The sequence below is a fragment of the Dermacentor silvarum genome, chromosome 10, assembly GCF_013339745.2.
Source record: "Dermacentor silvarum isolate Dsil-2018 chromosome 10, BIME_Dsil_1.4, whole genome shotgun sequence".
Classification (NCBI taxonomy): domain Eukaryota; kingdom Metazoa; phylum Arthropoda; class Arachnida; order Ixodida; family Ixodidae; genus Dermacentor; species Dermacentor silvarum.
The window spans coordinates 101783168-101806514 of NC_051163.1; the positions used below are offsets into that span (position 1 = coordinate 101783168).

Sequence of the window (23347 nt, forward strand, 5' to 3'; positions counted from 1 at the left end):
CCCGGGAAAGCTACATCGGCGGCGTTCAATCGAACTGCGACTCACGAGAGCAGTGCTGAAGTTTTGTTGGTTTCTTTATCCTCTGCCACTGGCTCAGACCCACTATGGGTTATTGGCCAAGACGCGGATGAAATCAGAAAGCGATTAGTAATTCCGAAAAAAAGAAACAGAGATAAGGAAAGAATAAAGTAATAGAAAATAACAAAGAAATACAAATTTAACTATAAGAACTTTTTGAAACAACTATAAACTCTTCAACAACTGAGCAAGAATCATCTTGACTTTGCCGAAGAGAGGAAGCTCCGAGAGAAAGAATTTCAGTAATTGCAAAATTAACTCCAATTTTTCTGAATGTTTAACAAATAAAATATAGAAAGCACAATATGGTTCCTCCCTTTTTCAAAAAAAAAAAAAAATATCACCGCTCAAGCATTCCGTACAGATGGTTAATCAGCGAAGCTGAAATGTGCGGCCCCGGTGTTTATCACTGGGTTAATCCCGACGGTACAATAAAGTCTTTCTGAATTATTGGTTGCGTCTTTGTGTTTCTTTATCAGGTTACACACACACACGTTCTGCTGCGACGGAGAAAACGACGTCACTGACGGTGTGCCCGCAGTTCACCATTGCCGCATTGCCGCTTGCGATTCTTCTAAATTAAATTGCTTCAAAATTATACCTGTCCATTACGGTAAGACAATGAATGGCTCATACCCCCTTAAGCAATGGCTCATACCCCCGTAAACGCGGCCTCCCCATTACGACGAAAGAAGAGAAGTGAATTAAATTCTACGCTGGAATGATGAGCGGCAACAGAGCCAGCTGTAGAAGAAGTAGTGATGCAGAACTATCGATAGTACGACTGTAATGAAGAAGAGTAACCTGTGCCTCAGCAGCATCGCCACAGGCATGAGGTTGCTGTCCTTGGCCGAACGTTTGTGACTGCTACCCGTTCGCCTGCATCCGTTGCTAATAAACCTCTTAGCAAGTGGTGGAGATAGTTGAGTCACCATCGAACTATCAGTGGTAAAATGAACTATCGATAGCGCCATAGATATTAATTTTTATAGTACTATCGATAGTATCGATGTTTCAGTATTGTATAAAATATTCACCAAGATAATTTCCAATAGAATCAGGGCAACACTTGACTTCAGTCAACCAAGAGAACAGGCTGGCTTCAGGAAGGGATATTCTATGATGGATCATATCCATGTCATCAATCAGGCAATCGATAAATCTGTGGAGTACGATAAACCTCTCTATATGGCATTTATTGATTATGAAAAGGCATTTGATTCAGTAGAGATACCAGCCGTCATAGAGGCATTGCGTAATCAAGGTGTACAGGAGGCATACGTGAATATCTTCGCAATATATATACAAAGATTCCACGGCTACCTTGGTTCTCCACAAGAAAAGGAGAAAGTTACGTATCAAAAGAGGGGTCAGACAAGGAGACACAATCTCTCCTATGCTATTCACTGCATGCTTAGAAGAAGTATTCAAGTTTTTAGACTGAGTAGGTTTAGGAGTGAGGATCAACGGTAAATATCTCAGCAACCTTCGGTTCGCAGATGACATTTTCCTATTCGGCAATAATGGGGACGAATTAAAACAAATGATTATTATTCTTCTTTCGGGGGTTTTACATGCCAAAACCAGTTCTGATTATGAGGCACGCCGTAGTGGACGGCTCCGGATTAATTTTGACCACCTGGGGTTCTTTAACGTGCACTACAACGCAAGCTACACGGGCATTTTTTGCATTTCGCCTCCATCGAAATGCGGCCGCCGCGGCCGGGATTCGATCCCGCGATCTCGTGCTCAGCAGCGCAACGCCTTAGCTGACTGGGCCACCGCGGCGGGTGAAAAAAATGATTGAGGACCTTAACCGAGAGAGTGTAAAAGTGGTGTTGAAGATTAATATGCAGAAGACAAAGGATAATGTTCAATAGCCTAGCAAGGAAACAAGAATTCAGGATCGCCAGTCAACCTCTAGAGTCTGTAAAGGAGTACGTTTATCTAGATCAATTACTAACAGGGGACCCTGATCATGAGAAGGAAATTTACATAAGGATAAAATTGGGTTGGAGTGCATACGGCAGACATTGCCAAATACTGACTGGACGCTTACCACTGTCGCTGAAAAGAAAAGTGTACAATCATTCCATTCTTCCGGTGCTAACATACGGGGCAGAAACTTGGAGGTTAACAAAGAAGCTTGAGAACAAGTTAAGGACCGCACAAAGAGCGATGGAACGAAAAATCCTAGGAGTAACGTTAAGAGACAGGAAGAGAGCGGTGTGGATCAGAGAACAAACGGGGGTAGACGATATTCTAGTTGACATTAAGCGGAAGAAATGGAGCTGGGCAGGCCATGTAATGCGTAGGATGGATAACCGGTGGACCATTAGGGTTACAGAATGGATACCAAGAGAAGGGAAGCGCAGTCGAGGACGGCAGAAAGTCAGGTGGGATGATGAGGTTAGGAAATTCGCAGGCGCAAGTTGGAATACGCTAGCGCAAGACAGGGGTAATTGGAGATCGCAGGGAGAGGCCTTCGTCCTGCAGTGGACATAAATATAGGCTGATGATGATGATGATGACATATAGCTTATTAATGCGCAAGCATTCTTTGGCAAGTACCACAGCAAAATCTGTCCGTCACGCAAAAGGTGTAAGGCCTCGGATCTACACAAAAATGCCTAATTTGCGAAGTTTAGACATTTAATCGTTATAATGGTGTAAAAGTAGATGTTTGGTAGCTTTATAATCAACAAGGAACAATGGAAACAAAACAAAATAGAATTGCTGAGAGATAAACCTTATGATTAGGTTTATGCATGCCCATAAGGATGCATAGGGCTCCATAGAATATGGATGGGGAAGCCTATACTAGGGGTGGGCCAACTTGAAATTTGGGGTATGCTTACACATATTTAAACAACAGTGCAGTTCCTGCATACTTTTTTCGCAGTATTTATCCGCTGTTGAGTAGTGCAGCTCGGACAGCAAAGCGCCATCTTCGTACGCAGCACTGTAGTACCTAGACAAAAGCACATTTAGGAGAAGATTCCCCAGCAATATGCATCCAAATTTTTCTGATCGTATGGACTTTCCAGCAAAGAACCACTCTTCAGGCGTATAGACGCTGTTCCAAGTTCGGCTCCTGCGCGCGCGATGAGAGGCTTTACTGCATAGCGTTGGAAGAAAATGGCGGAAATATGCGCAACTCTTCTCCCTCTGGGAGCATATAAGGGGACACTAACGTTCGGTAGCATCGCCTGGCCGCGCTTGAATATGCAAGGTAGACAGAGTTGGCTCTCCTGGCGGAAAAAAACAAGACGTTTGAAAGTTTTTTTCCTTGTATTTTTAGCACAATACTGCGTGATTTATTTGTCAGTCTGGATTTTAGTGTACGAGTAGGTTGATGACAATATAAATTCCTATTCATATTATACTGAAATTCTATTGGCTCTAAATGAGCACCTAGGTTGTAAATGACGCCCTAGGAGAAAACATGAAATTATTTACCAAACGGAGTGTATTTATCAGTTTCAGAGCTAAATAAGTTCAGTTGTCTGCAGCATCGCAGATTTTTGCTGCTCAGTTAAGAGAAAGAGAGAGAATAAATTTTATGGTAGCTCCTCCGCTCTGCAGTGGGTGATCCCCTCAGTCCAGGAGTTTAGCGGCCTCAGCTGCCATTCTCGCTCGGTTGACCAGGTTGAGCTGGTCCGTCTAGTCGGAGCTGGACAGCGCTGCCTCCCATTGCCCTCTGGTGGGGTGTGCATTTGCTGGGCTAAGCAAAGTCGTCTTCATGAGCTTGCGTATTCCTTTACATATTAAAAACACCTTTAAGTATAACTTTTTGTGTACCGCATTATAATTACAGTCTCTCTATAACGTCCATTCTTTTCGATTCCGTTCCTATTTATGTTTTCAAAAATAACTGTAACACGTGCTAGCTATACCACAAAAAAAAAAAGAAAGCAGAAACCCATATCACTATTTATTTATTGCTTCCTAGAACTAAATTGTGTTTTTCTTCTGGTACGCGTCCAGTTATTGGTACAATTACTGTATCAGCCTGAAATATTAATCTGGGGTTTTCAATAGCTTGATCTATTTCGCGCTTCAGTATCGTTTACATCGACGGAGACGATGCTTTCAGGCTTACCTTCCATGTCGCAGTCGTGGCCGAGTGGTTAAGGCGATGGACTCGAAATCCATTGGGGTCTCCCCGCACAGGTTCGAATCCTGTCGGCGGCGGTACTTTTTATTTTTATTTTACCAGGCGCAGTCGAGTACGCATAAATCGAACTGCTTTATAGCAGAAAAAGTATTCCCTAAACAAACGTCCTGAATAATTGTGCTGGCTTACAAAACTGTCTTTAAAGCGACATTAAAAAAAAAAAACATCACCGGCATTTACTATACTCCCTAATGCGATATTTGAGCGCAACTCTTTAGGTGTCTTGAATGCGCGATATATTGAGGCAAAGAATTGAAAGCGACATATACGGCCTTTGCAGTTACAGGCCACTCTTTAATTTCCACACACTCTTTCTTCAAAGAAAGAACTCGCACCCCTGGATTCTGGCATCGCCGGTGCTGAGCCTCTGTTCGGGCAGCTCGTTTAGCAGCAACGGCAGACGAAGCATTTTCACAGGTTGCGTTGCCCATTGCTCAGAAAGAAAGCGTGAACACGGGAACGCATTAGCTCGCGTGGAGCTCAGTCTCTAGCGGTGGTGGCGCCGGCGAAGTAGCTGATGCGCAGTGGGTCCGAAGTCCGGGCCAGCGCTTTGTTTCCATATACGGCTTCGGTGGACGCGCTCGTCGCATGCCTTACTAACGGCTTCATGGGCGACCGGGTGACGGCGCACGCTACTATGGCGCCATCTCGTAGCGGGTCACTGCCGTGGAGCACGTCTCGTGCGGCACTTTGCTTCTCTCCTCACCCTTTCGCCATACTCTCCTCCTCCGCCTTCCTTCTCGCGCTCTCTTCGCTATCGGCGCGTTTCATCCTCCGCTGTGCTCCGCGTTCGCTCTATTTTTCATCCTTCGGTGGGCTCGTTCGTTCTGCCGGTTACGTCGAGGCCGACACTCAACGCAGGAACGGGCGCCTAAGAGCTGCGCCCTAAGAAATATGTTGAGCTGTATTGGCCCACTACGCTCCTAATATGCTAAAAAGCCACTTACCGTAAGAGGAAGCACGGTAAGCTAGAAAATACTCAAGAACGAAAGACGATTGGCGACGTCGCCTTGAAGTCCGCGCTCCAGTTATTGTCGTTACTTCATGTGTTTTGACGACGTCTACGTACAGCCGAGTTAATTTTAATGTTAGGTGCCGGTGTAGGTCTTGAAGAGACCAGCGTGTGCACACTGAGGGTCGGCGTGGAAAGCGGCGCATACATCAGTGCGGAGCTGCCGGGGTATTACAAGCAGCCATTTGCGGCCGTCGGAACTGTAGCTACGGCGATAGACGATGCCGTCGCGGATGGCGAAGTGCGAAGCTTGCCGGCGTAGCGCTCGGGATGGTGGGCGTTCAGGTGAATCAGAGATGCAATCTATCAAAGATGAAATCCAGGAGTCCTTGCGCTGCTCCAAAGCCATATCGACAGAAGCGAATGGGGGAATTGGGTCGTCTAGGACGGGGACACTGACAATGTCGGTGTGGACAGGCGAGCGCGAAAGAGCATCGGCATCGGCGTGCTTCTTGCCTGAGCGGTAGACAACCCGGATGTCGTACTCTTGGAGCCTCAGCGCCCACCGGGCTAGGCGGCCGCAGGGATCCTTGAGGGACGACAACCAGCAAAGTGCGTGGTGATCGGTGACAACATCGAAGGACCGGCCGTACAGGTATGAACGAAATTTTGTAATGGCCCAGACGATCGCTAGACATTCTTTTTCCGTGACTGAATAATTCGCTTCAGCTTTCGTAAGAGTGCGGCTCGCGTAAGCAACAACATATTCTTGGCTAGCCGGGCTTCCGCTGGGCGAGCACAGCGCCAAGACCAACGCCGCTAGCATCCGTATGGATTTCCGTGGGAGCAGTTGGATCAAAATGGCGCAGTATGGGTGGTGTTGTAAGCAGGCGACGTAGCGTCGCGAAGGCCTCGTCGCAAGCCGGGGACCACGCGGAAAGATTGGGGCCTCCCTTAAGTAGCTCTGTCAGCGGCGCCATAATCGAGGCGAAATTTCGAATGAAGCGGCGGAAGTACGAGCAGAGGCCAATGAAACTACGCAAGTCTTTTAGAGACGTTGGCCTTGGGAATTCTTTAACAGCACGGAGCTTTGCGGCATCGGGGAGAACGCCGTCCTTCGACACGACATGTCCGAGAATCATCAGCTTGCGTGCCCCAAAGGGAAATTTTTTCAGGTTGAGTTGGAGGCCAGCGTCACTGAGACAACGTAAAACCTGCTCCAAGCGATCAAGGTGAGTAGGAAAATCTGGTGCAAACACTACTACATCATCCAAATAACACAAGCACGTGTTCCATTTGAGGCCTCGAAGAATAGTATCCATCATCCGCTCAAAAGTCGCGGGCGCGTTGCAAAGGCCGAATGGCATCACACGAAATTCGTATAAGCCATCTGGTGTGATGAAAGCTGTTTTAAGCATATCGTCTGCAGCCACAGGCACCTGCCAATAACCAGAGCGTAGATCGAGGGAGGAAAAGAACTCTGCACCTTGTAAGCAGTCTAAGGCGTCATCGATCCGTGGCAATGGATAAACATCCTTTCAGGTTATTTTGTTTAGGCGACGGTAGTCCACGCAAAAGCGGATCGAGCCATCCTTCTTTTAACTAAAACAACTGGCGATGCCCATGGACTGTCGGATGGTTCAATGACACCACGCTTGAGCATTTCACCCACTTGCTCATCAATGACGCGTCGTTCTGTCGAAGATACGCGGTATGGTCGCTGCCGTAGCGGTGAGTGAGAACCGGTGTCAATCCGGTGGCATACAGTCGTCGTTCGACCCAGAGAAGTGCTATGGCTGTCAAAAGCAGGGTGAAATTTGTCGAGGAGACGGAGGAGGTCATGGCGCTGCTTGGGGTTTAAGGCGTTGTCGATGACGTGGCTGAAAACGTCTTCGGGCGATGTGCCAGGTACGGGACTACCGGAGAGGGTGTTGACCTCGGACGATCCATTAGGAAGTTCCAACGCGGTAATGGTGTCGTAAGGCTCCACAGTGCCGAGAGATTCACCGCGAAGCAACGTAATCGGGAATGGGAAGTGGTTGTATACAGGAAGGTGAGTCGCACCTGCTTGAAGGCCAAGCAGCCCGGTTGGGAGTGGTGAGATGTGGCGACCAACGAAAGCAGTGGAAGGTGTGAAGAGTGCGGTAGAGTCGGAGGCAATGGAACAGGATACAGGTGCCAGAACAGATGCGTGCGGAGGTATCTGGTTGTCGTCAGTGAGGGATAACTTGGTGCAGGAAAGCGAAACGTCGTCAGATATGGCATTGCCAAGCGAAGAGAAAGCGACTTCTGCACGGGAGCAATCAATGACAGCTTGGTGACGAGAGAGAAAATCCCAACCTAAAATAATATCGTGGGAACAGTGGGGAAGAACGACTAACTCGACGATGTAGAGCACTCCTTGAATTTCAAGTCTGGCGGTGCACGCAGCCACCGGCTGGACGTGCTGTGCTGTGGCCGTGCGGAGTAATGGACCGAAGAAAGGCGTCGTGACTTTTCGTATTGAGCGGCATAGTTTTTCGGCAATCACAGATATGACGGCACCTGTGTCAATGAGGGCAAGCACAGAGACACTTTCAACAGCGACATCAATAGCGTTTGGCGGCGAAAGTTGAGCGTTGCGACGATGACGCAGTTCTTGCCTCGGGAACTCCGCCACTTAGTTTTCCGTGTCAGCGGTAGAGGGACGTCGACGCATCGGGGAGAGCGAGCGACGACGAGGAGAAGGAGAACGGCGGTCAGAAACTGGTCGAAGGCTAGGGCGGGGAAAAGGTAAATCACGGTCTGGAGCGTAAGACAACGGATGGTCGTACGATGCTGTGCGTGGGTCGTCACGTGGATGAAGTGGACGGCGGCGGCACAGGCGTGCAACGTGTCCGGCAATACCACACGAATAGCAGATGGGCCGATTGTCCGCTGTGCGCCAGGGACCTCCAGTCCATCGATTGCTCGATGGACTGGAGGTCGTGGTGGCGTGGGGGTAAAAACAGGGCTAGGCATCAGAGGTGGAGCCCGGAACGTCGGTGGGCGTGGTCGTAAGTCAGTGGGGCGGTGAGTTGAGGCGCCCGCTCCAGAGGAAGGACCTCGGACACTTGTTCTTCTATAACGTGTCGTAGGGTCCGACTAAGGGACGAACTGGACTCCGGCGGGTTGGAGATAAGGGAGAGCTGGCGAGCAACTTCTTCCCGGACGAAAGCCTTGATCTGCGAGAGGAGGTTGGAATCATGAAAAGGAGAGGTCAAGCCGGACAACGATTCCTGATGGGGAACAGGACGGCGGGTGAGGAGGCGTTGACGGCGGAGCTCGTCATAGCTTTGGCAGAGTTCAATAACATGGGCAACAGTAAAGGGGCTCTTTAAAATCAGCATCTGAAACGCGTCCTCGTCGATGCCCTTCGATCAGTATATGCTTGATTTTAGGGCCCTCAGTCATGGATGCATCGACGCGTTTGCAGAGAGCGATTACATCATCGATGTAGCTCGTGAAAGTCTTACCAGGCTGCTGAGAGCGCGACTGCAGACGCTGTTCGGCACGAAGCTTTTGAACAGCAGGGTGGCCGAAGACCTCGCTGAACTTTGTCTTGAACACAGTCCAGCTTGGTACTTCGCTTTCGTGGTTCCGAAACCACAAGTGGGCAATTCCGGTGAGGTATAAAGGGACGGTGGTCAATTTCGTGGTGTCATCCCATTTGTTGTTAAGACTGACGCGTTCGTATGATGATAGCCAGTCATCAACGTCGTGGTCATCAGCACCGCTAAAGATGGGAGGGTCCCGCTGACGGAGTGTGCCGGGGCATACGGAGGACTGGGGAGCAGGTGGTGGTAAGTTCGTGGCGCTTGCGGAGGTCATGATGGCAGGGAGGATCCGGCTGCGCAATTCCAGGGTTACAGGAGACCCAGCAAACCTCCACCAATTATGACAAGGAAGTCTAGCACGGCCTTCTAGCACGGTCTGTCGGCGTCCTTCGTGTAGACGACACGAAGGACGCCGACAGGAAGACACAACAGCGTAGGTTTAGCCAGGCGCACCAGGAACAGCGTCGAGCCCGAGCCCCACTTCAGTAGCGCTGGCGATCCGGCTGCGGAGCTCTACACGACGCACTTCTTCTTCCTTACAGATAGATAGATAGATAGATAGATAGATAGATAGATAGATAGATAGTTTCAACGGGCCTAAAGTAGGCAAATAATGCTGCACAGTATGGCGGCGATACATATAGCTTATTAATACGGAATCATTTTTTGGCGAGTACCCCAGCACACCCATAGGGATACATAGGGCTCCATAGAAAATGGATGGATAATCCTATACCAGGGTTGGCGGTGCGCCAATATGAAATCTGGGGTATGCTTACGCATACTTAAACAACAGTGGATTTTCTGCATACTTTTTTCGGTTTAGGACAAACAGCTCGGTTTAGGACAAACACAGCAAAGCGCCGTCTTCGTCCGTAGTATTGTACTACCTAGGCAAAAGCACATCTAAGAGCAACATTCCCCAGCAATATGTATCCAGATTTTTCTGATCGTACATAATTTCCTGCAAAGAACCACTCCTGAGGCTTATCGACGCTGTTTCAAGCTCGGCTCCTGAGCGCGCGATGAGAGGCGTTACTGCATAACGTTGGAAGAAAAATGGTGGAAATACGGGCAACTCTGCTCTCTCTGGGAGCATATACAGGGACACTAACGATCGGTAGCGCCGCCTGGCCGCGATTGGATTTATATGTGCAACGTAAGACAGAAGATCATTTGGCGCTCCTGGCGGAAAAAGAAGTCGTTTAAAAGTTATTTGTCATTGTAATTTTAGTCACAATAATACGTGATTTATTTGTTAGTCTGGAGAAGAGTATTCGAGTAGACTTCTGACAATACAAATTCTTATTCACGTTATACTGAAACCCTGTTCGCTCCAAATAAACACCTAGGTTGTAAATGACGCCGTAGGAGAGAACATCAAATCATTATATACCAAACGGAATTTTTTTAAACAGTTTCAGAGCAAAATAAGTTCGGTTGTCTGCAGCATCACAGATTTTCGCTGCTTTAACATTTGCTGGGCTAAGTAAAATCATCTTCATGAGCTTGCGTATTCCTTCATAAATTAAAGACACCAATAAGATTAACTTCTTTGGTTTTTGTACCTCATTACAATTACAAAGCCTCTCTATAACGTTGATTCTTTTCGATCACGGTCCGGTTTATGTTTTCAAAAAGTAATTGTAACACGTGCTAGCTATACCACAAAAAAAAAAAGATAAAAAAAGCCCATCTCACTAATTATTTATTGTTTCCTAGCTCTAAATTGTGTTTTTCTTTTGGTACTCGTTCAGTTATTTGTACAATTGCTTCATAAGCTTTTTTCAAAAAATTACTTGCTCTATTTTTCGATTCAGTATCGTTTACATTGAGGGAGACGATGCTTTCAGCCTCAGTTCACATGTCGCAGTCGTGGCCGAGTGGTTAAGGCGATGGACTCGAAATCCATTGGGGTCTCCCCGCACAGGTTCGAATCCTGTCGGCTGCGCTACTTTTTTTCTTTAAATTTTGTTTTACCAGGCCCAGTCGGCTACGCATAAGATGAACTGCTTCATAGCTGGAAATGTAGGTCCTGCATAATTATGCTTGCTTACAAAAATCGCTGGCGATTACGATACTCCGTAATGCGAAGTTTGAGTGCCGCTCTTTAGGTGTTTTCAATAAGCGATATATTGAGGCAAATAATTGAGAGAGACATGTATACTACGCCTGTACAGCCACAGATCACTCTTTATTTTCCCCACATAATCTTTATTCAAAGAAAGATCTCACACCTCTGAATTCTGGCGCCGGCGGCGCTGAGCCTCTGCTCGGGCAGCTCGTTTAGCAGCAACGGCAGACCAAGCATTTTCACCGGTTCGTTGCTCATTGTTCCGAAAAAAAAAAATGTCACAGTTTCGCCCTAAGGGCGAAGCAATGAATGCGATAGCAACACAGCAATGTCATACGATGTAAGGTGAGTGGCTTTGGTAGCAATATGAATTGTAGTAAACATGAGCTGATTAAGTAAGCAGGTGTGCTGCGGCGTAAGTAGACCGACATGAAGAGAGACTCGATGACCATGAGAAGGCGCGTGTGAAACGGTGGTGTTGATGAGAAGCGCTTCCCGTGGGCAGCACGCGTGCGAAGGGACACACCTGTAGCGCTGCACTGCCGATCCGGGCAGCATTACATGTGTAGCGTGCGTTGGAAAATGTGGCCCGACTATTACTAACTGAATGAACAAGCGTGGTGTGAACGCGCACAAACAAACATGAATAGATCACACTGAATGACTGCAGACAACGACTGTCAAAACGCTGGCAGCAAGCAGCGGGCGAAGGTACGTGCGGTCTATCGCTTCAACGGAAACTGAGCGTGCATAAAGGTCAGAGCCGTGTGGAGATAAGAGACGGTGCGGCGAGCGACGAGCGCGGTTGCTGGCAGAGGAAAAGTGCGCCCCCCCCCCCCCCCCTCCGGCGCTGGCTGCCCGCTTCCTTGCTTGCGCGTGGGAGAGTAAGAGACCGTGCGGTCGAGCGACGAACGCGGTTGTTGGCACAGTAGAAGTGCCCCCCCCCCCCCCCTCCCCCCGCTCCCTCCGGCGCTCGCTTCCCGCTTCGTTGCTTGCGCGTGGGAGATTGAGTGCGTTCGCTCTCCGTGCTAGCGCGCGTCCCCGCACGCTTCCGCTCGGGCATACGGCGCGCGGTGAAGATTTTATCTATACGGAACCTCACGGCGACGGCGACGGCGACGCCGACGGCAGAAATCCGGTTGAAGTGTCCATATAATTGCTATCGCAATAAAAAGCTTGAACATGGGACCGCGCAGCTCGCACGGGGCGCATTCTCTTGCGGCGGCGGCGCAGGCAAAGTAGCGCATGCGCAATGGGTCCGAAGCCCACGCCGGCGCTTTGTTTCCGTATACGACATCGGTTGACGCGCTCGTCGCATGCCTTAATAATGACGTCAACGGCGACCGGGTGACGGCACACTCTACTATGGCGCCATCTCGTAGCGGGTCGCCGCCGTGGAGCACGTCTCGTGCGGCACTCTGATTTTCTCATGCTTCTGCTGTACTCTCCTCCTCCTCTTTCTTTATAGCGCTCTCTTCGCTATCGGCGCCTTTGGTCCTCCGCTGCGCTCCGCATTCGCTCTATTTTTCATCATTCAGTGGGCTCGTTCGTTCTGCCGGTTACGCCGAGGCCGACGCTCAACGCAGGAAGGGACGCCTCGGAGCGGCGCTCTAAGAAATATGTCGAGCTGTATCGGCAAATTACGCTCCTAATATGCTAAAAGAAAAGCCACAAAATACTCAAGAACGCAAGAAGATTGGCAATGTCGCCTTGAAGTCCGCGCTCCAGCTATTGTGAATTCATGCGTTTTGACGAAGTCTACTTCCAGCCGAGTTAATTTTAATGTTAGGGATGGACCACACTTTATTTTAAGTGAGCCAATGATAAACTTAGCATGTTTCTAGAACATTTAAGTCATTGAGACAAATGGCCCTAATTAAAAAAAAACTACTGCTTTGATATCTATGACATCACAGTGATGTACAGGGTGGGTTTACATGGCGAAATTAAAAACAAAGAAGTTCAACTTTACTTTCTTGTGTGTTCAACTTCTGAGCTCGAAATAACGATAGTGGAATTCTGAAAGAGAATAGGGACGATAACTATAAGGTCATATTGAGCAGTTTAGCTATTTATTATATTAGATGTACCGGAGCGCGTGGCATCTGCTCGGCGCCATCGCCTGCCGGCGGCTGCAACGAATTTCGCGCAGGCGCAGTGAGCGCTGCTATTTGGTCGTCTGCTACCGTGCGCTGCCACGCTTCGGATGGTAGCGAAGCAAGCCGATCACGCCATTTTAATGTTGGCCAGTGACTGCATGGTCACACACTGATACCCAGCCGCTGCAACACTCGTTGCAGCCGCCGGCCGACGGTGGCGCCGAGCAGACGCCACGCGCTCCGATGTTCCCTTTAACATTGGACCACTCTGTACTGACTGCAAAACAGAGGTCCCACGATTGCGTCTGTTCTCCTCGAAAGCGTGCTGTTTGCTCTCCGCGTACGTGCGTAACATGATATGATATTGTCACGAGCGGATATGATATTGTCACCCTGACCCTTCCCTACGGATGTTTGCGCTCCACAACGACACCTTACACCGCTACAACGCCCGGCCTGACGGCGCTGAGCTCTTGCTTGTTGTTCCCGCGCATCTTCGCCCTACTGTTTTGCGCCAGCTTAACGATGCACCGACGGCCGGACACCTAGGCGTGTCACGCACGTATGATCGCATCCGTAGGCGCTTCTTTTGGCCTGGTCTCTTCCGTTCTGTGCGACAATACGTTGCGGCTTGTGACCTCTGCCAGCGACGCAAGACTCCTGCCCTACTGCCTGCTGGCAGCCTTCAGCCCCTCGATATCCCTGATGAACCATTTTTTCGGGTGGGAATCGATGTTCTAGGGCCTTTACCCATGTCAACCACTGACAAAAGATGGGTTGCAGTCGCTACTGCATGACTACGCAACGCGGTACGCTGTTACACGAGCACTTCCCACCAGCTGTGCTACTTATGTAGCCGATTTCCTTGTTCACGACGTCATCCTGCGCCACGGTGCTCCTCGTCAGTTAATCACGGACCGCGGCCGCTGCTACCTGTATAAAATAGTCGATGACATTCTTCGTTCTTGCTCGACCAATCACAAGTTCACCACTGCGTACCATCCACAGACAAACGGCCTTACTGAACGCCTCAACCGTACTCTCACAGATATGCTTGCTATGTACGTGTCTGAGGACCACCGAGACTGGGACATTAACTTGCCTTTTGTGACCTTCGCCTACAACTCTTCTCGTCACGACACAGCTGGCTACTCACCTTTTTATCTACTGTTTGGCTACGACCCACCATTGCCTATGGACACCATACTTCATCCTCACGCAGACACATCCTCTGCATATGCTCGTGATGCTCTTGCCCGTGCTGACATCGTCCGTCAGGTTGCCCGCGATCGCTTGTCGGCTTCACAGGTCAATCTAAAATGTCTCTATGACCGCCGACACCGGGAGGTGAACTTCCCTCCAGGATCGCTCGTCTTGCTGTGGTTCCCGTCACGTCGCGTTGGCCTATGCGAAAAACTCCTCTCCCGTTATGATGGCCCTTACCGCATCGTACGCAAAGTCACTAATGTGACCTATGAAATCGCTCCTCTAAATCCTAAGTCAGCCTCTGCAACAATCGCGAGTGACATAGTCCATGTCTCGTGCCTTAAACGGTACCACTCTCGGCCCGGGCCCTAATTGCACCGGAACGGTGCTTCTGCCGCCGGCGGGTAATGTCACGAGCGGCGATCCGGTGGTCGGTGCTTGGACGATGACGACGATGACGGCGTGGCTTTCTGGTGTGCACGCGCTCTCCTGAGCCATTGCTGTAGCGTTGTGCGGCTTACCGTGTAAATATATTCATTGTATATATATTCTCCCCGTAAAAATATTTATTTTACCCGCACCCTTCGGTGGCATAGCGGTGTCGCTCGTGGTTTCCAGACGCCGGAAGCAATACCGAAACTCGCTAAAGTTAAACTGTGTGCTCCCACAGACAGACAGACAGACAGACAAGAAACTTTATTTTGTCCTAAGGGACTATGTCGTAGTCGCGGGCCGCACCTGCACCGGGGGCGGAAGACCGTGATCTTCGGCCCTTTCGCAGGCCCTTTGGACAGCCCGAAGCTGGATTGAAAGGTCGTCGCTCTTGACGGCTTCTTCCCAGTCTTCTTGCCTGTTAAAAGGCGAGTGGTGCAATGCTGAACATTGCCACAGCATGTGATTAAAGGTGGACCTTTCCTCGCCGCAGTCGGGGCAGCGGGGATCCACACCCGGAGTGTAGTGGCTCAGCCTAGATCGAGACGGAAATGAGCCCGTCTGCAGCATTCTCAACACCGAGGCCTGGGGTCTGCCGAGCTTCGGGTGAGGAGCCGGGAACTGCCTGCGTCCCAGCTGGTAGTGAGCCGTGATGTCGTGAAAAGTAAGCAGCGGGTCCGTGGTCCGGTCAGTATTCTAAACTAATTAACTGTTTCTCCTTAATGTCACTTTAGAGCAGTGAGAACGTTCCGCAATGCATGCTTCAGGTGCGATAGTGACGCATACAGCAATATTTTGCCAGAAACGTTTTGTCCAAATCTGTTTAGCAAGCACCTATACAACGCACCAGTAGGCCACTGGCTGTGGCGTTTCGCTGCTTTGGTCGATATTATAGTGCCTAGAATATACTCACTCTATCGAGATTCTGGGTTCCATCCCAGTCGCGGCGGCCGCATTTCGAAATGACTAATTTCGAGACCAGAGGTGGGCAAATGCCGTTATTTTTAGGCGAAGATTTATAGGCTCACAAATGTCGGCGGTGGTGGTAGTGGAGGTGGTGGTGCCACGCTGAAAAGTGGGCCGATCCTGGCGATTGTGCAGAAAGAGTCCAAGCTCAATGGCACCTAGACCTCTCATGTGGCCGATACTGGTGATAATGCAGAAAGGGTCCAAGCTCAATAGCACATACCACTGTGGGCTCGGGGACCTGTAACGCGCCCTTGAACTACCCTTGACACACGTGGGACCCAAAGAGACAAAATGATCAGCCCTTCCCCTGTCGAGAAAAGGGGGGTAAGCGAAGCTTGTCGTCCGATTCCAGCGTGAGGGCTTCCGAAGCCCAGGCGAAGCGTCAGCGAAGAGCCGCGGACCCCGAGTTTCGGGAGCTCAATGTTGAGGCCAAACGTCAACGAAAAGCCGCCGACCCTTTGTTTAGGGCACACGAAGCGGAACGCCTGCGACAGTGTCGTCTTGCCACAAGCTTCGCTTACCCCCATTTTCTCGACAGGGGAAGGGCTCTGAATCTTTTGTTTTGCTCACTCACGCTCATGCCGCAAGTACCATCCTCACCTCACCCTCACGTTGCAAAATTTGACCGCCCGCCCTCACCTTCGTCTTCACGTATAAAACATTATCCTTCCTCCCTCACCCTCGGCACAAGAAGCTTTACACGCCCTCCTCCACCCTCACGTTGAAAAGCTACCACCCTTCTCTTAGCATCTGTTTTCTACAACTTCGAGTAAGCCATTCGCTCGATCCGCGAGCTTAGTTTACAACACGGATTGTCTAGTGCCATTCCTACGAAATCAACCGTAGTTTCGTTTATGCCACTATATATCTACCCTATGTGCAGATGCGCAATTCCAGCAGTGACCCTGCTGACAACCATATTTGCTGTCACAGGCGCTGAACGGGAGCATCAAACACGGAGGACGGAAAAGATCTGAGGGAGTGCCAAGTGATCATCTTGGATCATTTAGAAGAGCTATGAATTGGGCTAGTTGGTGTGCATTCATTTTTTTTTGTGCTAAGTGCACTTTCTTGCAAAGCCCTCTTAGCTTGATCGGTGCTGAAAAGAGCACTTTTACGTCGTGCCTTTCTGCCACCTTCTTTAGGCGATGTGAGAGGTTGTGAACGTAAGGGACAATAACAGCTCGCTCATGTTTGTCCTTGTTATTTCTGTCTCGCATTTTCGGCCGGGTGATTTGCGTAATCATTTACTCCCCAAAGCGCAAGGACCATGTGGGGTGTGTGGTAGTGCGCGAAGACGAAGTTTAGTGAATTGTGCTCGTGTGAACGTGAATATGGTGAGCGCAAGACGACGAAGACGACAAAGAGCGTCAAGCACACCCAGTCGTCGACCAGCCCGTCATCCAGTTGGTGAGATGAACGCCCTTCTTTCGCCGCCTTACCACCACCCTTCCACATCGAACTGTTACGCGTGCTATCATCTACGCCAAGCCCTAGCTCTGTGTGTTTTCTAACTTGGATTTTACGTGTGCCTTCCTTTTTATTTATTTCCTCTTCTCTTCAATTCATTTCTCCTACTTGCTTTCATAACGTGTGTATTAAATGTCTCGTTCTATTCTTTGAAACCAACGGCTTCGTCCTTTGATTCGGTCCTCTGAGGCCCTGCCTCAGAGACCTGCTTTGAAACAAGAACCTGCACATCACAAATTGGCGTCCGCGACAGGACAGGACGAAGCCGTCTGTTTTTTTTTTCTTTTTTGGTTGTTTGTTTAAAGAGCGTAGCACCATGGCTAGCCCACGAGAATTATTGCCTTTAGCGGAGCGCATGGGGCTTGAAGGGGCAGAGTTAAACGCGTGGTACGACGAGCAGGAGGCGCGAGCGCGAGAGGAAAGAGCTGCGGAACGAGAGGCAAGGAAGCAGCAAATCGAACACGAACAACGTGTGCTGCAGCTTCGCATCAAGGTAGCGGAGGCGGAAAGGGCACGAGCACAGAGAGAGATTCGCGAGCTGGAGTCGTATGCAAGCTCGATCGAGCGAGCGCTTGACACGCGCTCCAGACATGACGTTTTGAAATCTCTCTCCAATGGCTGCCTCAAACGCCGTCGCGGTCTTTCGTTAGAGTTAGGCGCACAGCGAGAAAGTGAGAATGAAAGTCTGGGGGCTGCAAAAAGGGTAGTATCGGTCCTAAGATGGACCACAGTGAAAACATAGAAGATTTATAGAAGGAGCAGGCAGCCATAAATGAGATCGAGGCACGCATGCCCACCCGTGCTAGCAACAGCACGTCACATGAAGAGGCAAAAGTACCTCCAAAAAGCCCGACGCACTGGGCAACAGGGCGCATAGGCAGTGACCTCGAGGAGCATGAGGTGGGCAATGAGACGCTCGCACATACTTCCTTTGTATCGCCGTCAGCGGTGACAAGTGACCTCACGAAGTTTGAGGACCATTCAGGCAGCTTACCTCGAGAAAGGGTAAGCATAGCTGCTCCTAGAGCAGACTGCGCGTTTGTAACGCGTTTGTGCTAGCGCGTTACGGCCCGTGTAAGAAGCTGGTGTAAGACGCTGTGGCCTCTCCGCCTTACCCCCGTATTTATAAACGCTCCTCGACTTGAACTTGACTTGCCACCGCCTTGGGCAGCGCGTTCGAAACGCGTTGAAGGCGGTGGCAAGTCAAGTTCAAGTCGAGGAGCGTTTATGAATACGGGGGTTATACTCTCTCAGCAGTCATGTGATGGCGTCGGCAAACGCGGTGCACGTTCCGATACCATCGAGCGCTCTACCCAGTCGTCGACCAGCCCGTCATCCAGTTGGTGAGACGAACGCCCTTCTTTCGCCGCCTTACCACCACCCTTCCACATCGAACTGTTACGCGTGCTATCATCTACGCCAAGCCCTAGCTCTGTGTGTTTTCTAACTTGGATTTTACGTGTCCCTTCCTTTCTATTTATTTCCTCTGCTCTTCAATTAATTTCTCCTATTTGCTTTCATAACGTGTGTATTAAACGTCTCGTTCTGTTCTTTGAAACCAACGGCTTCGTCCTTTGATTCGGTCCTCTGAGGCCCTGCCTCAGAGACCTGCTTTGAAACAAGAACCTGCACATCACACCATGTAACATAACATACGCACAAAAATAAGTAACCTGTGAAAATAACGTCGTGTACAAGATTCCGCTAAAATGCGGTAAGGTATACGTGGGCCAGACGGGACGCTGTCTGAACGACAGGCTCAGAGAACATCGATACTCATGCGAACAAGTAGCCGCATTCAGCAATCTCGCCATGCATCGTAGAACGTGCAAATGCACAGCTTACTTAGACAAGACGACAGTCGTCGCTAAAGAAAAAGACAAAATAACTAGGGAAATACGAGAGGCTTTAGAAATAGAAGAAGAAAAAGACAACTGCGTGAGCACGCCTTCAATCATGCTAACAAAAGCCGAAATCACCTACGCAAAGAATGCATACACACACAGAATGCACCGATAGAATCATAACAACCAGAAACGTGAGTATATGCGATCTGAGTGTTTCTGCTGCAATCATAGTTCACGCAGTCGCAATACGGCGCTGTGTGCTTTAAATACTGTATAATGATGTGACAATAAACCAGTTGGTAGTTTGCGCTCCCGTGTATCACTTCGTGTCCGCTTCATATCCAGTGTCCGTTTCATCCCTCTGGCGTTCTACTGTACTTAGCGCAAGAAAAAATTAATCTTGTATCATAGTCGTAAAAATATGTAAAAAAGGTTCATGGGAAATAGGCCCTCACCACGTGATGTGAAAGCAATAATATATATCCGCTGAGCGCGTGAAATTGAGAGTGTGCGTTGAGGGTGCCACTGAAATCGACTGCGTACCATACAGTTTTGTTTTTTAAGTCCAGTAACCGGGCAGGGCCTATTCCTGAAGATTCGTTGCACGGGTGCCTCTGGAGAGAATGTCGTGCGGCGGCATCATAGGAGGCTGACTTCCGAGGTTAGATAGACAGATAGATAAACTTTATTAAACTAGCTGCTCGGGCTCATGCTCCCGGGTATTTGCATTTTCCTTCCGTCAAAGCACCAATTGCGCGCGGGAAAGCTACACCGGCGGCGTTCAATCGAACTGCGATTCACGAGAGCAATGCTGAAGTTTTGTTTGTTTGTTTATCCTCGGTCGCTGGCTCAGACTCACGATAGACCCAAAACAACAGATATAAGTCGGAAAGAATAAAAATAATAGAAAACAGGAAAGAAATACAAATCTGGCTAAAAAAAACACCTTTTTGAAACAACTATAAACTCTTCAACGATTGAGCAAAAATTCTTGTGACTTTGCCCAAGAGAGGAAGCTCCGAGAGAAAGAATTTCAGGAATTTAAAAATTCACTCCAATTTTTCTGAATGTTTTAGCAAATAAAATATAGAAAGCACAATATGATTCCTTTTTTATTTCAACAGAAAAAATCACCTCTCAAGCAGCGAAGCTAAAACGTGCGGCCCCGGTGTTTATCACTGGGTTAATCTCGACGGTACATTGAAGTATTTCTCAATTATTGGTTGCGTCTTTGTGTTTATTTATCAGGTTACACACACACACGTTCGGCTGCGACGGAGAAAACGACGTCACTGACGGTGTGCCCGCAGTCCGGCGTTTTCGCATTGCCGTTTGCTATTCTTCGGAACTAAATTGCTTCAAAATTAAATCTCTCCGTCACGTAAGGCAATGAATGGCTCATACCCCCTTAAGCAATGGCTCATATCCCCGTAAACGCGGCCTCCCCATTACGACGACAGAAGAGAAGTGAAATTCTACGCTTGAATGATGAGCGGACACGGAACCAGCTGTGGAAGAAGAAGATGACGAATGCGGGAGCAGTGGCACGAGCGCGTTCGCGGGGTTGCGCCGAGGGGTGCCAACGAGCAAGCTGTGAAAGAAGGCGGCGACGCTGGAGCCAGTGCTGATGATGATAGTTTCTGCGTACAGGCGACAGACGGACGAATCCGCTAGCCATATATAGCTTCGCTAAAAAAAGCAATACAAAAATGCTGCTGTTTCCTCCCCTGCACTGTCTGTGGGTCAGGCTCCCCACACAGAAAATACTTGCGGAGTCACTGCACGCGTGCACGTCATAGCATGTCATGCATGTAATTCTTGTTATGTCATGATATGGGTGTCATGCGTGTCCTGTCATTCATGTCATACATATTCTGATATATAAGAAAGGAAAGCGATGGCATCCCGTCGGCGTAAGAGTCTAGATCATGACATGTCGTGAATATCATGTCAAGCATGCATGCTACACATATCCCGATTAAATCCAGTTAAAGGTGATTTAGGTAAAGAAACGACCACGAAACCATCACGACGGCACAACCGGCTAGGTATTAGATAGATAGATAGATAGATAGAAAGTCTCAACGGTCCTTAAGAAGACCATGAATGCTTTATTGCATGGTGGCAGATACATATAATTATTAATGCGTAAGCGTTCTTTGGCGAGTACCTCAGCAAAATTTGCCCGTCACGCAAAAAGTGCAAGGCCTTATATCTGCACAAAAATGCGTAATTTGCGAAGTTAAGACATTTCATGGTTTAGTAGTGTAAAAATAGATGTTTGATAGCTTTATAATCGATAAGGAACAATGGACACTGTTGTGCCATGCATACAGACGCTACGCAGATAGCAGAAATAGGAATGGCTTTATTCCCAAAGCGCGCGCTGTTTATCTAGGTACGAACAGGGGGTGTGGAATTGACGTCATACTTTCACAACACTTCTGCCAGCTTTAATTTTCTTTTTAATTGTATCTCCACCTGTCTGGTTCCTTGCGTGTTAGTGTACTACGCCTTAAGGTTCCAGGAGTAGACTGCACTGGAACCTGCTCCGAGCTCTCGGGGCCGGGTATCGCCTGGTCATCTTCAAGGCGCCCCGATGCTGGGGGCTCATGATAAGATTGGTCTTGCAGTGTCTGATCGTTGCCCTGTTGACGGTCTGGAAGGGCTGCCATTTCTCGGGCCGCCGCGGGGTCTGCTTGATCGAGCCGTCCTGGAAGTTGTAGGACTGAATGCGAGCTTCTGGCTGGCTGGTAATCCGGGCGCTTAGCTGAAACGATATGGTCGGCGTGCACAAAACGTTCTTCGTTATTCACCCGCACTGTATACGTGACGGCACTAATACGGCGCGTGATGGTGCCTGTTAACCAAAGAGGGTCGCCCGGACGAGTTCCTTTCACTCACTCATAGTCACCTCCTGTGAACTCGCGCCATGTTGACCTTGAGCGGGCAAAAGCGGGCTGACGCGATTCAGTATTCAACCTGTTACTCAGCTTCGGGTGCAGTAGACTAAGCCGTGTTCTTGGGGCCAATGTCAAAAACAACTGAGCTGGCGTAACCCCTGTCGGATGCGCAGGGCGTGTTCCTGTACGAGAATAAAAACTGATCGACGCAATGCTGCATAGACTTGCCATGCTTTTTATGTTCTCCGATTTGCTTTAGTAGGTTTTTCTTGACGGTTTGCACAAGTCGTTCCGTCATCCCATTCCAAGCCGGATGATAAGGCGGCGAAGTGAGGTGCCGTATGCCATTGGAGGCAAGGAATGTAGAGAACAGAACAGACGTGAACTACGGTCCATTGTCTGTGACGACCATTTCCGGTAGACCGAAACGGGCAAATATTCTTCGCAGATCTTGCACAGTTGCTTCCGCTGTAGTTGTTTTTATGCACACAACTTCTGCCAATTTGTAATAAGCATCTATCAGGACTAGTAACCAGCATGAGTTTGCAAAAGTGAAGTTTAAGTGCACTCCTTCCCATCGTTTGCTTGCACGGGCCCAATGGGTGAAATCTATCTGGTACGGCGTGTTTTGCGCGAATTGACAGACTGCACAGCTCTGGACAGTGTCTTCTATGTCCAAAGTTTGCTGGGGCCACCACACATGGCTCCTCGCAAGCATTTTCATTCTTGTCGCGCCTGGATGTCCTTCGTGAAGCAATCATAAAACCGGCGTAACAAGTGCACGTGGCACAATTACGCGATTGCCCCAGGTACGCAGTCTCGATCCAACGATAGTTCATGGCGTCTAGTAAAGTACGGTGCTAAATTTTCATCGGCAATTAACTTTTGCTGGCCATCCATTTAATGTGAAGAAGTGGACCTTCGATAGGAGTGGGTCATTCTTTGTTGGTTTTCGAATATCTTCAGCTGATAACGGTAGTTGGTCTGTTGCCGAGAAAAATTGCACGTATCACTGACGTCAGCTTCGTTCTTTAGCGGAAACCGCGATAATGCGTCTGCATTGGCGAGAGCCTTCCCTTTCCTATATACCCATTTGTAACGGTAGGCCGCAAGCACCAGCATCCCTGCCCAGCGCTGTATTCGGGCAGCTGATAGTGCTGGAATGGGCTTGTTGTGCCTGAGTAAGCCATTTCATGGAAGGTGACCAGAGTATATAGTGAACTCTCGTCCATAAATATATTTATGAAATCGTTTGATAGCGAACACCACGGCAAGCACTTCTTTTTCTATTTGGGAGTACCTGCAGTCTCTGCTTTACTGAGCGTTCGCGAAGCGTATGCTATCGGTTTTTCATTTCCTTCGATTTCGTGGAAGAGCACCGCGCCGACTTCGTATACAAACGCATCAGCTACAAGGCCTATTGACTTCCCCGGATTGTAGAAAGTTAGGACACTGTCACTTGTCAACCAACGCTTGCTCCTCTGGAAGCACTCTTCAGCGTCTTTGGGCCACTGCCACTGCCCAGTTCCCTTAAGTAATTGATGCAGTGGTTTCAGCTGTGTGGA

General features: G+C 49.1%; 2 non-coding genes across 2 annotated transcripts; both read left to right on the plus strand.

The window, feature by feature from the left end:
* Positions 1-4190: 4190 nt before the first annotated feature.
* Positions 4191-4272, plus strand: Trnas-cga (transfer RNA serine (anticodon CGA)). The gene has a single exon. It is a non-coding gene; the product is annotated as a tRNA-Ser (tRNA).
* Positions 4273-10651: 6379 nt separating this feature from the next.
* Trnas-cga (transfer RNA serine (anticodon CGA)) lies at positions 10652-10733 on the plus strand. Its single transcript has one exon. It is a non-coding gene; the product is annotated as a tRNA-Ser (tRNA).
* Positions 10734-23347: the final 12614 nt, after the last annotated feature.